The sequence below is a fragment of the Sorex araneus genome, chromosome 2, assembly GCF_027595985.1.
Source record: "Sorex araneus isolate mSorAra2 chromosome 2, mSorAra2.pri, whole genome shotgun sequence".
NCBI lineage: Eukaryota > Metazoa > Chordata > Mammalia > Eulipotyphla > Soricidae > Sorex > Sorex araneus.
This window is the reverse complement of record NC_073303.1, coordinates 169,788,732-169,805,695: the sequence shown is the minus strand read 5'-3', so window position 1 is coordinate 169,805,695 and position 16,964 is coordinate 169,788,732. Positions and strand designations below refer to the sequence as shown.

The 16,964-nt window shown below is 36.2% G+C and overlaps 1 pseudogene; it reads right to left on the bottom strand.

Annotated features, from left to right (window-relative positions):
* Positions 1–10,040: 10,040 nt before the first annotated feature.
* Positions 10,041–10,159, bottom strand: LOC129402949 (5S ribosomal RNA; annotated as a pseudogene).
* Positions 10,160–16,964: the final 6,805 nt, after the last annotated feature.

Genomic DNA, 16,964 nt, shown 5'->3' with positions numbered 1-16,964 from the left:
CTTTCAAGCATATGCAAACCTGAGGTTTCCAGTGGGACAGGGTTGATAGGGTTGAAAGAATACAGGCTATCCCATAGAGCATGGAAGAGGGTTATAGGTACTTTGGTGATTGACATGGTGTGGGGACGTAGGTTTGAATATGTGTAAAGTAATGCTGAAACATCTACCATCTATTAAACCAACATTACCTCAATAAAAATAAATAAAAAATATTTCTAAATTTAAATAAATCAGTAAATTTATTGAATATTAAAAAATCTATGTCTAGTAGGTCCTTAGAGTAGGTGACTACTTGCTTTGAAGGTACAGCAGCAGGGAAGGTTGATGTCATCAACATACACTTAAACATAGGCTGATCAAAGGAGAACACACGGTGTCTGAAATACAGGAAGCAATTCCCACAGAAGGTGAGATTCCAGGTGATTACTCCTTAGTTCTTCCTAAGGAAATGTTCCAGGCTCAGTACTCATTTTAATGAGGCCAAGAAGGTGTGAAAAGACTGTATGAGAATATTATTTCCAACTATTTCATAACATCAAAATGTCAAAATTACTTTATTATATATCTAAACACCCTTATGAAAAATTCAAACTCCATATATACAGTTATTTGACCATCATGGGAATCTCAAGCATAGAAGCCATGTTTCCTGGCAGTCCACAGCTTTCTCTGCTGTGTGATGCATTTTAATGCTCATTAATTTTCAGTCATTTATAAGACTGAAAATCAAGAAAGAGCAATCTAAGAATTATTACAATAATTAGAATATCAATTTTAATTTTAATATGAAATATAGTGTTTTCATTTTTATTTGAAGTGTACATGAGGAATTAGCAATGCTACTAGATTGCATATAAAAGCAAATGATTATCCTATAATCCTGTAGCATAAACTCCAGGCAATGATACACTGTAACTAAAGGATTTAACCCATTATTTCTACTGGAATAAAAAGTTCATCAGTGTAACTATGATTGGATTATAATGTAAATACTATTTTATTATCTTTCATATTTTTATAATTTTTAACATAATCATTTCTCTTGTTATGTGACTGGCTATGTACTTACTCCCTTAAAGACAATTGGCCATTTCCCCAAAGCAGATAGAGGCAGTGGACTGAACAGGATTAGCATCAAAAGTCACAACTCCTTCCCAAGCAGAGTTTTTTAAAATAGGATCATTGAATAATAAGGGATTTAAGTCTCAACCAAGCAGGATACAGAAGGAAATTATTTTTATTTAGACCAGTAGAGATTAGACTGTGATTAGAGACTACCATGCCCTTTATATCAGATTAAGGAATTTAAAACAGAATACATGCAGGGGAAAAAAATGTCACGTCATAATTTCCCACCTGCCTCCCTAAATCAATCAAATAAAGATCACTTTTTCCTACAAGCTCTGAATCTGAGAGCACGGACTTGAAGTGAACACAAAAAGGTGAAGGTCTAGCAGTGTAACATCATCAGGTGTAATGAAAATTACCTTTGGGAAAAGAGTCGATATAGGAGCCAGGGAACTAAGACAGGTAAGCAATAATAATAACTTATGTATAGATCTTTTATCCTTAGAATCCAAATACAACTTCCAGAGAAGAAAAGACATCACACTCAGCTGAAAGTCATCCATCCCTACAGTGAGATATTATATATAATATAGAAACCAGGAACAAAAAGAAAGAAAGTTGTTTTTTGTTTATTTGTTTTCTTTTTGGATCACACCCGGCAATGCACAGGGGTCACTCCTGGTTCTGCACTCAGGAATTACCCCCAGCAGAGCTCAGGGGATCATATGGAATACTTGGAATCGAACCCGGGTTGGCCGCATGCAAGGCAAACGCCCTGCCCACTGTGCTATCTCTCCAACCCAGAAACAGTTTTTCTATATGACATAAGGTTAGTTTACATTGTTTAATCATATCTTGGATACAAGAGCTACTCTTTGATTTTGCACATGTTCTTTTCCCTCTGGGTTGGTTTCTGGGACACATCCAAAGATGCTCAGGGCTTGCATCGAGCAGGACTCAGGAATAAGTAGCATTTCCCTATCCACTGTACTATCTCTCCAGTTCCTGATTTTGCTAGAATTTTAAACAAGGAAGTGGATCTATAGGATCACTTTTGTTTTGTTTTCATTTGGAGGTCATACCCACTGGTACTTAGGGCTTATTCCTGGCATATTACTCAAGAATCATTCCTGACAGGCTTGGGGAACCATATAAGGTGAGGGGATTGAAGGTGGGTTGGCTACTTGCAAGGCAAACACTCTACTTGTACTATCATTGTGTCCCCGTATGTGAGATCACTTTTGAAACTTTCCCCAAGGGGAAGGAGAAAGTATGGCATAAGTTCATGTTCTTAACTTAGATTCAGGCCCTAATGCCACATGCCCCCTACCAACAAGAATGTCTGGAGGCCCCTGGACACCTATGAGTGGTCTGAGTAATCCCTGCAATCATCAGAACTGACTTGCATCTCGTTGACTGCCCACTTTACCAAGAATTGATTCTGGGGCTCCTGACTTTCTGAGCAATACTTGGGAAGATCCCCTCCAAATGTAAAAATATTTCTTAATCAAACTGACATAGATGTCTATTTATATTAACAATTAACAAAGCAATTAATAGTGAAGCAAAAATCTGGTATCAGATATGAAAAATTATTTTAAATTGAAAAATATTTTACTCTTATCAGTTGAAGTTTCAAATTGATATTGAAAAGTTAGTTGTTCAATCTATGTTTCCTTTTTGAACATAGTCCATTGAAGGAAAACCTGACTAAAATGTATTAAGCTCGGACACAATAAAATCAATGCAATTTTTTCAAAATACACATGAAGTTGAATTGATATTTGAAAACTTATCTGAAGTTCCACTTACTCTGATATTGGTAGAAAGTTTCTCAAGTAGCAAAATATAAAGTTTTTATCTATGGATAAAATATCTGATGTGCACACACATATATCAGTCCTTTAGAATAACTTTAGTACAAATTTATCATTTTAACATTTAGATGGTAATTGAGATAGGCACTATGATTTAGAATGATATACACATCAATTTTTATGTAAACACAATAAAAACAGCTTTTTCTTTCTATGGAAGCAATTATTCCTCTTTATTGTATTACTCTTTGATTCTAGCTTTTACTTATAGGGCTGTGAAAGCATTAACTAATATGCTTGGTAAAAATTTTACTAATCTGTATGAATTAATCATTATCCTGAAATTGGACAGAAAATATTCTGTATTTTTTATGTTTATTAGTAAAAATAGTAAAATGCATTTATAAACCGGATTAATTGGGCTGAACTGAAGCTCAAAAACCTCAGTGATGCCTGACGTCAGTCTATAGCATTGGAATAGCCCCTAATACTACCAGGTGTAGCTCAAAAACCCTAAAATAAAAATGAATTATTTGATTTTATCTAGATTAACTTATTTAGTTAACTTATATGAATAGTTAGCTATTGTACCTATACATGTATGCCTAAAGCATATGAATGTTTTACATGGGTATAAATATGAATTCATGAGAATTAAACAGTTATATTTAAATTTAATTTTATTTTTTTAGTTCTGGGATTAAAATATAGGGCCTCACACATGTATAGAATGTGCTTTAACTACCCTTGAGCCATATCCCACACCACCACACTTCGTGTGTGTGTGTGTGTGTGTGTGTGTGTGTGTGTGTGTGTGTAGGGGTGGGGGTGCAGATGAAGAAGACAAGTACTAGAATTGGAGCCAGGGTGTCACACATGTAAAGTGTGCACTCTATCACTAATTCACAAACCTAGCTCAATAGCTATTTTTATAAAACATTTTACATATGCTCTGTATTGCTAATCATGAGGGAGATGTTAATAAAGCAACAATGAGATATTATCTCATACCACATAGATGGGCACACATCCAGATGAACAAGAACAAACGGTCCTGGAATGGATGCGGGGAGAATGGAACTCTCATTCATTGCTGGTGGGAATGCTGACAGGTCCAGCCTTTTTGGAAAACAATATGGGCATTCTTCAAAAACCTAGAAATTGAGTTTCCATTAGACTTAGCAATACCACTTCTGAGAATGCACCCTAGGGGTCCAAACACACACAGCAGAAACACCATCTGCATTTCTATGTTCATTGCAGCACTATTCACAATAGCCAGAATCTGGAAATAATGTGGTGCCCAAGAATAGACAAATGGATAAAGCAACTATGGCATATCTACACAATGGAATATTACACAGCTGTTAGGAAAAATCTGGTCAAGAAATTTGGCTTTAACTGAATGGACTTGGAGTGTATCATGCTGAGTGAAATGAGTCAGAGGGAGAGAAACAGATATAGAATGACTGCCTTTATTTGTGGGATTAAAAAAGCAGTATGGAAATAATATCAAGGCCAGAGCATCAAAGGCCAGACAAAATGGGCTAGGAGGACTGGACAATGGTTGGAAATTACCTTAGGGTGTAGGGGATAGAGTGTAGTTAAGAAAGAGGAGGGTTCATCATGACATTAGTTGGAAATGGTTACTCTGGACAAGAACTGAGTGTTGAAAGTAGGTAAAGGGATATACATGATAACCATTTTAGTATCTGTATGGCAAACCATGATACTTAAAATAAGAGAGAATGAGAAAGATAGAGAAAAGAAAGGTGCCTGCCATAGAGGCAGGTGGGGGTGAGGGGTAGCTTAGAGGGGTGGGAGGAAACCTGGGGACACTGGTGCTGGGAAATGTACACTGGTAGAGGGATGGGTGTTGGAGCATTGTATGACTAAAATCCAACCACAAACAACTTTGTGATGCTCTATCTCATGGTGATTCAATTAAATAGAAAAAATACTGTTTTATCAGGGTATGATTGATACGTAGAAAGTCATGTAGAACTCTGTGAGTTAGAAAATGAGTCTACTTGACATTCAAAAGAACAAAAGCAACCAGTGCTGGCATAGATATAGGGAAAAAGGGATGCTCCTTCACTGTTGGTGGAAATGCCAACTGGTCCAACCTTTCTGGAAAACAATATGGACAGTCCTTCAAAAACTAGAAATTGAGCTTCTATATGACCCCACAATACGACTTCTGGGAATATATCCCGAGGATGTAAAAAAGCACAGTAGAAATGACATCTGTACATATATATATATATATATATATATATATATATATATATATTGCAGCACTGTTCACAATAGCCAAAATCTGGAAGGAACCCAAGTGCCCTCAAACAGATGATGGTTAAAGAAACTTTGGTACATATACACAATGGAATACCATACAGCTCTTAGGAGAGCTGAAGTCATGAAATTTGCTTATAAATGGATAAGCATGGAGAGTATCATGCTAAGTGAAATGAGTCAGAAAGAGAGGGACAGACATAGAGGTACAGCACTCATTTGTGGAGTGTAGGGTAGCATCACATGAGGCTGACACCCAAGAACGGTAGATACAAGGGCCAGAAGGATTTCCCCATAGCTGGAAGACTGCATGAGTGGAGGGGAGAAGGCAGATGAAATAGAGAATGGATCACTAAGAAAATGATGGCTGGAGGAACCAGTTGGGATGGGAGATGCATGCTGAAAGTAGATAATGGACCAAACATGATGACCTCTCAGTGTCTGTGTTGGAAGCTATAATGCCCCAAAGTAGAGAGAGAGTATGGGGAATATTGTCTGCCATGGAGGCAGGGGGAGGATGGGAAAGGGGCGTATACCTGGGATATTGGTGTTGGGGAATGTGCACTGGTGGAGGGATGGGTGTTTGATCATTGTGAGATTGTAACCAAAACATGAAAGCTTATAACTATGTCATGGTGATTCAATAAAATTTAAAAAATTTTAAAACAAAGAAAAGAAAATGAGTGTACTTGAAATCACTTCAAATAATTTCCTCACACCACTTCTATATAAGTCTTATGCATTGTACCTCAATTATTAACTTGAATCATGATGCTTGCCAGAGGTAAGCATTATTCTTTTCATGGTTAGAGGTTTTGGTTTAGAAGTATGTTCTATATTATAGTAATAATTCATTAAACAGTTAGAATTATGTTCTACTGTTGCATACTATCCATTAGTAACAGAAAACTGCTTTACTCTGAGATGAAAATTTCATTGTCACCATGAGCTGTTAAGTGTTCCAAAATTAAAGGCATTATTTTCACAGTGACATGAGAATCACCGCTACCTTGAAAGTATTTCTCATCGCTAATATGTCCTTATCAATAACACAAATTTCCTATAAGAAAAACAAGTCCACTAAGAAATTTAGTAGATTGGAATCAAATCCATTGTAACAAACCTTGAACAAATATAAGCACACACATCTATATTAGAAAAGGGACTGCTCTGAGACTCGAAATAAAGAGTATTGAAAACTTTAGCCTACTTGCAATATTTTGTTGTCCTCCTGAATTCAGGGGCTGGTTATTTTGATTAATGGGGAGAGGTTATGGAAATGACTTCCTCAGAAATCGTGACTAGGCTAGAAAACCATCTGTCTTACATGGCTTAGTTGTAGTTCTGCCTAGAGGCAAAGGATAGATAACCTGAAATAGAATAAGAGACCCAAAGGAGAGGATTAAGTCACTAGATTAGTGGTGACCATATGCTCTCTAGAAGATTCAAGAAATTGCTCACTTCCCTGGGAAAAGATATGTTTTCTCAGTGGCTTTGAATTTGAGTAAGAGAACAATGCAACCAATTAATTTTAAAAGGTCCATTAAAAATAACTTAAACAAATAATATTTTAAGGAGAATATTTTTTGCAGATGTAAAAGTGCTGAGGTATTAAGAACTTTTTTTACTCCACCTCTTCTTACTTCCTTCTCTTCTTTCTATTTGCTTTTATCTCTTCTACACCCTGTAGTCCTCTCACACTCCTGTCTTATTTTCTTTCTTTCTTCCTTTGCTTCCTAAATAATTTGGAATGCTTTGTCTAGGTGCTCTGTCTCATTCAATTGGTAAGAGAATATGCCACAAATAAGTATTTGTTTTGTTGCTCCTTCCAATTCAATGCTCCTTCTAATTGCTATATTTTATTTAGATATATATTATTCTTTTAAGTAGATTTTTTGCATAAAATAAAATAAAATTAATTTTCAGAAGGTTCTTTCATAATAAAGATTACTATGGAGTTCCATGAAGCTAGAACATATATTAAAACTTGTTTTAAATCTTCTCTTTGTGTTTGGATTTCCTTTTTTTTTTTAGTAAATAATATAGTGCTTTCTTTATTCCTGCTGAAAATGGATTTGGTCTCTAAACAGGATGTTAAACAGGATGGAAGGATGTAACATAGTAGACAATGAGTTTACCTTGCATGCAGCCAGCCAGGTTTGTTCCCCATCATCACATACGGATTCCAGCACCACCAGGAGTGATCATGAATATAGTACAACTGGGTGTGGCCCTAAAACTAAACAAAAAAGAACAAAAGACAAATGGGATGATAAAATCAAACTATAGCACTTATTTTTTAAAATTGAAGTCATGTGACTTTATATAATGCAATGCAATTTCCAAGAATACATTATAAAAAATCAAAATGTGAATATATATATAAATATATAAATGAATAATATATAAATGAATAATTTTTTCATTTATTTATTTATTTCTTTTAATTTTTTATTGTGGAAAGTTACAAAGTTACAAAGTTTTCAGGTTTAAATCTCAGTTATACAATGCTCGAATACCCATCCCTTCACCAGTGCTCATATTCCACCACCAAGAATCCCAGTATAGCTCCACCCCGCCCCCTCACACCCCAAACCCCCCCACGCCCCTAGCCCCCCACCCAAAGCCCCCCCGCCTGTGTAACTAATAAATTTCACTTTACTTTCACTTTGATTGCATTCAATATTTCAACAAAAACTAACTATTATTGTTTGGAGAGTCTCTCCCCTAAAGTCAGACCTGCTGAAAGGAAGCATTAGATAATTTGTTTTCCATTGCTGAGGATGAAGAAGTGTGAGGTCGAGTGACCACACTTAGCGGCCTCTCAGTTTTGGGTTTCTGTAATTTAGTATTTTAGTAACTAAGTCCAGAGAGATATCTGCCAGAAGTTGCATCGTTGCCAACTAGTACTTCTCAGTTACATTATATTCCACATATGAGTGCAATCTTTCTATGTCTGTCTCTTTCTTTCTGACTCATTTCACTCAACATGATACTTTCCATGTTGATCCACTTGTATGCAAATTTCATGACTTCATGTTTCCTGACAGCTACATAGTATTCCATTGTGTAAATATACCAGAGTTTCTTTAGCCAATCATCTGTTTTCGGGCACTCTGGTTTTTTCCATATTGTGGCTATTGTGAACAGAGCGGCAATGAACATGGAAATGCAGATGTCATCTCTACTATACCTTTTTGCCTCTCCGGGATATATTCCCAGGAGTGGTATTGCTGGGTCAAATGGGAGCTCAATTTCTAACTTTTTGAGAATCGTCCATATTGTTTTCCAAAAGGGCTGAACCAGTCGGCATTCCCACCAGCAGTGAAGGTGAGTCCCTTTCTCCCCACATCCACGCCAACACCGGTTGCTTTTGTTTTTGGGGATGTGGGCCAGTCTCTGTGGTGTGAGATGATATCTCATTGTTGTTTTGATCTGCATTTCCCTGATGATTAGTGATGTTGAACATTTTCTCATGTGCCTCTTAGCCATTTGGATTTCTTCTTTGGAAAAGTTTCTGTTCATTTCATCAGCCCATTTTTTGATCGGGTTGGCAGTTTTCTTCTTGTGGAGTTCAACCAGTGCATTGTATATCCTTGTTATCAACCCTTTATTGGATGGGTACTGCATAAATATCCTTTCCCATTCTGTAGACTGTCTTTGTATTTTGGTCACTGTTTCTTTTGAGTTGCAGAAGCTTCTTAGTTTGAGATAGTCCCATTTATTTATCTTTGTTTTCACTAGCTTAGCCAGTGGCGTGTCAGCTTTGAAGATACCTTTGGCTTCAATGTCGTGGAGGGTTTTGCCGACCTTATCTTCAATGTACCTTAGGGATTCTGGTCTGATGTTGAGGTCTTTAATCCATTTTGATCTGATTTTTGTACCACTCGGCCGGCAGTCCAGAGGGGAGGGCTAATTTTTTCATTTAAAGTCTAATTCTATTTTCTCATACAGTTTCCTCTTTGTTTTGACTTTGCCAACTACCTTCCCACTTTTCCTTCTGGTAGCTACTACTTTGTTTTATTGTTCAAAGATTTTTTACTTTTTATTATTTCACTTTTTTTTATATGTTAAATAATAAATGAAGGGATGAAATACTTTACTTGTCTGACTTATTTCACCAAGAATAATACTACTTAGATCCACTCATGCTGATGAAAATGGAGGAAGTTTAAAAAGAATGTTATTTAGGGTACGCCAATTTGCAATTATGTAGCAAATAAATAATTAATAATACTATTAATGTCACAGTTAATATTTAGCAAACTTTTCTTAGCAAAATCAATTCTATAGACCAACTCTCAAGGTCTTTTATAATTAGCCATACTTTTAGTACTATTATGCTTTAGACATGAAATGTTTCTGTATGACACACTCCCCAACAATGCCAATGTCCCTCACCACTGCTCAGTCTTGCCCACACACCCATCCCCACTCACAATTCCTTCTATGTTGAAAACTCAAGTTAAGTTCTCAGAATTCTAGTGTTTGTCTACATTGGCCAACTAAACATTATGTTTTGAAACAGTGCTAACTAATTAGCATCCGCTTCCCTTTGAATAGCATACTCCCTCCCTAGATAATCAGAATTTTATGACCTACACGTTAATTAACTTATAATTTTTATTTTTATAGAAATATAAATCCATTTTCATAACTCATTATGTATATGAAGAAGTATACCATTATGGTATAAAAGGTATATAATTGTTATTATGGAAACATGAATAATAAATTAATTGTGTTGATAATAAGTACATAGAAATACATATATTTTCACATAAAAATAAAGCAAAAATACTAAAATTCAAGATTCACATTTTTAGACAAAAACACTCAATTAAAAGTTATATTCTGTAAATTCTACAGCACCCGGTATTCCTAGGTGGTCTTCCATCCAAGTACTAACCAGGCCCAACTCTGCTTAGCTTCTGAGATCAGACGAGATCGTGCGAGTTCAGGGTGGTATGGCCGATAGCACAGCAGTTGGGCTTTCGCCTTTCACTCGGCCAACCCGAGTTCGATTCCTCCGCCCCTCTCAGAGAGCCCAGCAAGCTACTGAGAGTATCGAGCCTGCACAGCAGAGCCTGGCAAGCTACCGGTGTGTATTGGATATGCCAAAAACAGTAACAATAAGTCTCTCAATGAGAGCCGTTACTGGTGCCCGCTAGAACAAATCGATGAGCAACGGGATGACAGTGACAGTGATTCTGTAAATTCAAATAACAACTATATTAAATTCAATGTGTGAAACAAAAAAATAAAGTATTGTACTCCTTTTTATTTAGCTATTTAAAACTTTCCTGTTATAAATGTATTTTATCAGTTGATTAGATTCTTTACTACCATTCATCATCAATTAAGAAAAGACTCTTAAACCTCCTCAAGAAATACTATTTAAACTATTTTTCTTTATATTTGCACACATTGACTGGAGTGATAGCACAGCAGGTAGGGTGTTTGCCTTGCATGTGGCTGACCGGGTTCCATTCCTCCGCCCCTCTCAGAAAGTTCAGCAAGCTACTGAGAGTGTCCTGCCCGCACAGCAGAGCCTGGCAAACTACCCATGGTGTAGTCGATATGCCAAAAACAGTAACAGCAAGTCTCGTAAGTGGAGACTTTACTGGTGCCGACTCGAACAAATCGATGAGCAATGGGAAGACAGTGCTACAGTGCTACCTTAATAAAAATAATGCTATTTCACAGAAGGTCTTGTATCCTTAATATCCATATTGAAAGGTGTTGTTTCCTTAATATCCATATTGAAAAAAAATACTTGGACTTAAACTTTACATCCTATAATGAAACATAGCACAATAATAAGAAAAAGCACTTGCATTTTAAAGGTAAGATATACAAATTATAATAAATTCAGAGTGTGGAACTTGAGTTCTACTTAGATATGATTAAATTATTCTTAGAACTTTCTTAAAGTTATTTTTGTGTTTTATGAGTTTCTAGAAATGGAGGTATAAAAGTAAAATATTTATTTAAATATTAATTGAACATCTAAGTACAAGGGAAATATTTGAACTGAAAGTGTAGTGGAAGAGTAGAAAATAAATTTTTTATAAAGCACAGTAACTAAGTAATGTTTTGCCCCTTTTGTGCTATGTATCTTTAATGAATTTCTTCCTCAGTTCTGGTGCAGTTTTTTTTTTCATTCTCATGTTGGCAGTGCATACTTTCTCCCTTTTATAGATGACATAACCAGATACTATTCCATTCCTAATTGTGTAACATCTGTATTGTTTTGATAAAACAGCATGAAGTGAAATGTACCTTTATGTACACACAAAACTGTGCATATAATGCAACCACATGTATATTATACACATATTTAAAATATAACGATCTGCATTCAAAGCCAAAGTAACAAGATTTAATGGAAAAAATATAAAGATAAACATCAAGTTATGTTAATTTTGTTTGTGATAAAGGCAGTGTTTCTCTTGGAAACACTGATGTTTGCAATGAAGTAAGATACTAAGAGAACAATTTAAAAACTATAAATCCAAAGTAAAATTCTGTAAACTCTCCTTAAGGGGAAAGAAGAAAGACAGTTATTTGCATAAAACCAGGTCAATAATCACTTTATAACAAAACTTTATTTTTTAATAACTTTCCTTCAAACAACTTTAGTTTCTTCTGAGACCGTGAAAGCTTAAAAATTAAAAGTTTAGGTATCTGAGGATACATCAAGTCCTCTGTATTAATATGACTCACTTCATTAACATGCGGGGAGTTACTTCTTTCAGTTTTTCAAACCTGTATCAGCAAATCTGGTACCGTTTTAATTTTTAAGATGAATAAGTGTTTTATTTAGATATTTATGATTATTTATATATTATCTTACTGATACTAATAAATGGCTCTTCCCAGATTATTTTACAGTCTATATTTCTTAGATATAAAAAAATGTAAACTTCTAAGTCCAGTTTACCTTATGGTGAATATAAATATAAATGGTAGTATTAACATTAAAATTCATATTTTAGCTGAAATTTGCTAGGATCAATTGGAAGAAATAAACATTTATTATACAATAAAATGTACTATGTTTACAGATAAAATTAATAATTGACTTTATTTCCAATAGTCATGCTTTTCAGTTTCCTTTTCATTTTCCTTTTCTTTTATTTATTTTTTTTGGACCACATCTGGTAGGTGGTGATCAGTACTTACTTCCAGCTCTGATCTCATGTGCATATATATATTATAAATGTTGAATATACATGTAAATGGATATATATTACAAATACATATATTAAACACTGATAGCTTCTATAATATTAGCATCTTATCAAGTAAAAATACTAAAAGCTCATACGAAATAAATGAAGAAAGTAAGACTAGTGACACAATAGCTAAAGTTACTATGCTATTTAAAGATAGAAATAATTTTTAAAATTCATTTTTAAATTATCTTGACTAAAATTATTGCTGTGAAAAATATTTTATATCTATCAAATGCTAGATTTTTGCATAAGCATATAATGGAAATGCAATGTGAAATACACTTTATACAAACTTATTAAACCTGGATAGTATTATTTGGCTTTCTTTTTTTTATTAGTGAATCACTGTGTGGGTACAGTTACAGATTTATTCATTTTTGCACTCATGTTTCCCCCATACAAAGTTCGAGAACCATCCCTTCACCAGTGCCCATTCTCCACCACCAGTAAACCCAGCATCCTTACCACCCTCCCCAGTCCGTCTCCCCACACCCCACACTGCCACTATGGCAGGGTATTCCCTTTTGTTCTCTCTCTCTGATTAGGTGTTGAGGTTTGCAATAAAGGTGTTGAGTGGCCATTGTGATCAGTCTCTAGTCTACATTTGGCACACATCACCCTTCCCCCTTTTGACCTCTTACCACATTTACTTGGTGTTCCCTTCTCTGAGTTGCCCAGAATGGGAAACCAGCCTCCAAGCCATGGAGACAGCCTCCTCGTACTTATTTCTACTATTCTTGGGTGTTAGACTCCTATTCTATTATTCTATATTCCACAGATGAGCGCAATCTTTCTATGTCTGTCTCTCTCTTTCTGACTCATTTCACTTAGCATGATACTTTCCATGCTGATCCACTTATATGCAAACTTCATGACCTCATTTTTTTCTAACAGTTGCATAGTATTCCATTGTATAGATGTACCAAAGTTTCTTCAGCCAGTCATCTATTTGTTCTAGGGCACTCAGGTTTTTTCCAGATTCTGGCTATTGTAAACAGTGCTGCGATGAACATATAAGTGCAGATGTCATTTCGACTATACTTTTTTGCTTCTCTGGGATATATTCCCAGCAGTGGTATTGCTGGGTCAAATGGAAGCTCAACCTCTAGTTTTTTGAGTATCGTCCACATTGTTTTCCAAAAGGGCTGAACTAGTCGGCATTCCCACCAGCAGTGTAGAAGGGTCCCTTTCTCCCCACATCCTCTCCAACAGTGGTTGCTTTTGTTCTTTTGGATGTGTGCAAGTCTCTGTGGTGTGAGGTGGTATCTCATGGATGTTTTCATCTGCATCTCTCTGATGATTAGTGATGTAGAGCACTTTTTCATGTGCCTTTTGGCCATTCGTATTTCTTCCTTGGTAAAGTTTCTGTTCATTTCTTCGCCCCATTTTCTGATGGGGTTGGATGTTTTCTTCTTGTAGAGTTCAACCAGTGCTTTATATACCATTGATATCAACCCCTTATCTGATGGCTATTGTGTAAATATCCTTTCCCATTCTGTAGATAGTCTTTGTATTCTGGTCACTGTATCTTTTGCGGTGCAGAAGCTTTTTAGTTTAATGTAGTCCCATTTGTTGATTTCTGTTTCTACTAGATTGCTTAGTTCCGTGTCATCTTTGAAGATACCTTTATCTTCAGTATCGTGGAGGGTTTTGCCGACCTTGTCTTCAATGTACCTTATGGTTTGTGGTCTGATGTTGAGGTCCTTAATCCTTTTTGATCTGACTTTTGTGCATGGTGTCAGGTCGAGGTCTATGCCCATTCTTTTGCATGTGGTTGTCCAGTTGTGCCAGCACCATTTGTTAAAGAGGCTTTCCTTGCTCCACTTCACATCTCTTGCTCCCTTATCAAAGATTAGATGATCATACATTTGGGGTTGTGTGTAGGGATATTCCACCCTGTTCCATTGGTCTGCGGGTCTGCCTTTGTTCCAGTACCATGCTGTTTTAATTGTTACCGCTTTGTAGTAAAGTTTGAGGTTGGGGAGGGTGATGCCTCCCATCATCCTTTTCCCAAGAATTGTTTGAGCTATCCGTGGGCGTTTGTTGTTCCATATGAATTTTAGGATTGCTTGATCCGTTTCTTTGAAGAATGACATGGGTATCCTTATAAGGATCGTGTTGAATCTGTATAATGCTTTGGGGAGTATTGCCATTTTGACAATATTGATTCTCCCTATCCATGAGCAAGGTATATGTTTCCATTTCCTCATGTCTTCTTTTATTTCATGGAGTAGCATTTTATAGTTTTCTTTGTAGAGGTCTTTTACTTCCTTGGTTAGGCTGATTCCGAGGTACTTGATTTTCTGGGGCATGATTGTCAATGGGATTGCTTTTTTCATGTCCCTTTCCTCTGCCTCATTGTTTGTATATAGGAAGGCCATGGATTTTTGGGTATTGATTTTGTAGCCTGCAACTTTACTGTATAAGTCTATTGTTTCTAAGAGGTTCTTAGTAGAGGCTTTAGGCTTCTCTAGATATAGTATCATATCATCTGCAAATAGTGAGAGTTTGATTTCTTCCTTCCCTATCTGGATGCCCTTAATCTCTTTTTCTTGTCTAACAGCTATTGCAAGTACTTCCAGTACTATATTGAAGAGAAGTGGTGAGAGTGGGCATCTTTGTCTTGTGCCTGATCTTAGAGGAAAGGCCCTTAGTTTTTCTCCATTGTGGATAATGCTTGCCGTAGGCTTGTGGTAGATGGCTTCGACTATCTTGAGGAAAGTTCCTCCAAAACCCATTTTGGTGAGAGTTTTCATCATGAACGGATGTTGGATCTTGTCAAATGCTTTCTCTGCATCTATTGATATGATCATATGATTTTTATCTTTACTTTTGTTGATATGATGAATTATGTTGATTGATTTCCGGATGTTAAACCATCCCTGCATCCCTGGGACGAATCCCACTTGGTCATGGTGTATGATCTTCTTGATGAGTTGTTGGATCCTATTTACTAGTATTTTTTTTGAGGATCTTTGCATCAGTGTTCATCAGGGATATTGGTCTATAGTTTTCTTTCTTATTGGTGTATTCGTTTGCTTTGGGTATTAGGGTGATGTGTGCTTCATAGAAACTGTTTGGAGTGTTCCTGTTTTTTCAATTTCCTGGAAAAGCTTGAGGAAAACTGGCAACAGTTCTTCTTTGAATGTTTGAAAGAATTTGCCAGTGAATCCATCTGGGCCTGGGCTTATGTTTTTGGGGAGATTTCTGATTACAGTTTCAATTTCCTTAACATTAATGGGTCTATTCAAGTATTCCAAGTCTTCTTTGTTCAGACTTGGGAGATTTTAGGAATCAAGGAATTCATCCATTTCTTGTAGGTTCTCTTGTTTTGTGGCGTATAGACCTTCAAAGTAGTCTCTGATGATCTTTTGAATCTCACTGGTTTCTGTTATGATTTCCCCTTTTCATTTCTGATTCGATTTATTAGGGTGCTCTATCTTTCTTTCTTTGTGAAGTCTTGCTAGCGATTTATCAATCTTACTTATTTTCTCGAAGAACAGCTCTTTGTTTCATTGATCTTTCGGATTGTTTTTTTTGGTTTCGATGTCATTAATTTCTGCTCTGATTTTTATTATTTCTTTCCTTCGTTCTGGATTGGGTTCCTTTTTCTGGTCCTTTTCTAAGGTCTTGAGCCGTGAAATCAAGTTCTCTATGTGGGTCCTTTCTTCCTTCCCGAGGAATGCTTGGAGAGCTATAAATTTTCCCCTTAACACAGCTTTATCTGCATCCCATAGGTTTTGATAACTCGTGTCCTCATTTTCATTTGTTTCTAAGTATTTTTTTATTTCTTCTTTGATTTCCTTCCTGACCCCCTCATTGTTCAACATTGAGTTGTTTAGTTTCCAGGTGTTTGATTTGGTTCTCCGTGTCAGTGTGTGGTTAGCTTCTATCTTCAGCGCTTTGTGGTCTGAAAAGATGGTTGATACAATTTCTATTTTTCTGATTCTATTGAGGCATATTCTGGGGCCCAGTACGTGGTCTATTTTGGAAAATGTTCCGTGTGCACTGGAATAGAATGTGTATTCTTTCTTTTTGGGGTGTAAAGCCCTGTATAGGTCTATTAGGCCTCTCTCTTCAATTTCTTCTTTCAGAGTCAGTATTTCCTTGCTGAGTTTTGTTCTTGTTGATCTATCCAGAGGTGGTAAGGGGGTATTGAAGTCTCCGACTACTACTGTGCTGTTAGTGATGTCCTCTTTGAGGTCTGTAAGGAGTTGTTTTAAGTATTTAGCCGGTTGTTCATTGGGTGTGTATATGTTTAAGAGTGTGATTTGTTGTACATATCCCTTGATGAATAGAAAGTGGCCTTCGCTGTCCCTTCTAATCTTTTTCATCCCGAAATCTATATTGTTGGATACTAGGATGGCCACTCCAGCTTTTTTAAGGGAGTTGTTTGCTTGCAGGATTGTTTTCCATCCTTTGGCTTTGAGTCTGTGTTTACTCTGTTCAGGTGTGTTTCTTGCAAACAGTAGAATGTTGGGTTTAATTTCCGGATCCATTTTGCCACTCTGTGTCTCTTGATAGGTGCATTTAGGCCATTGACATT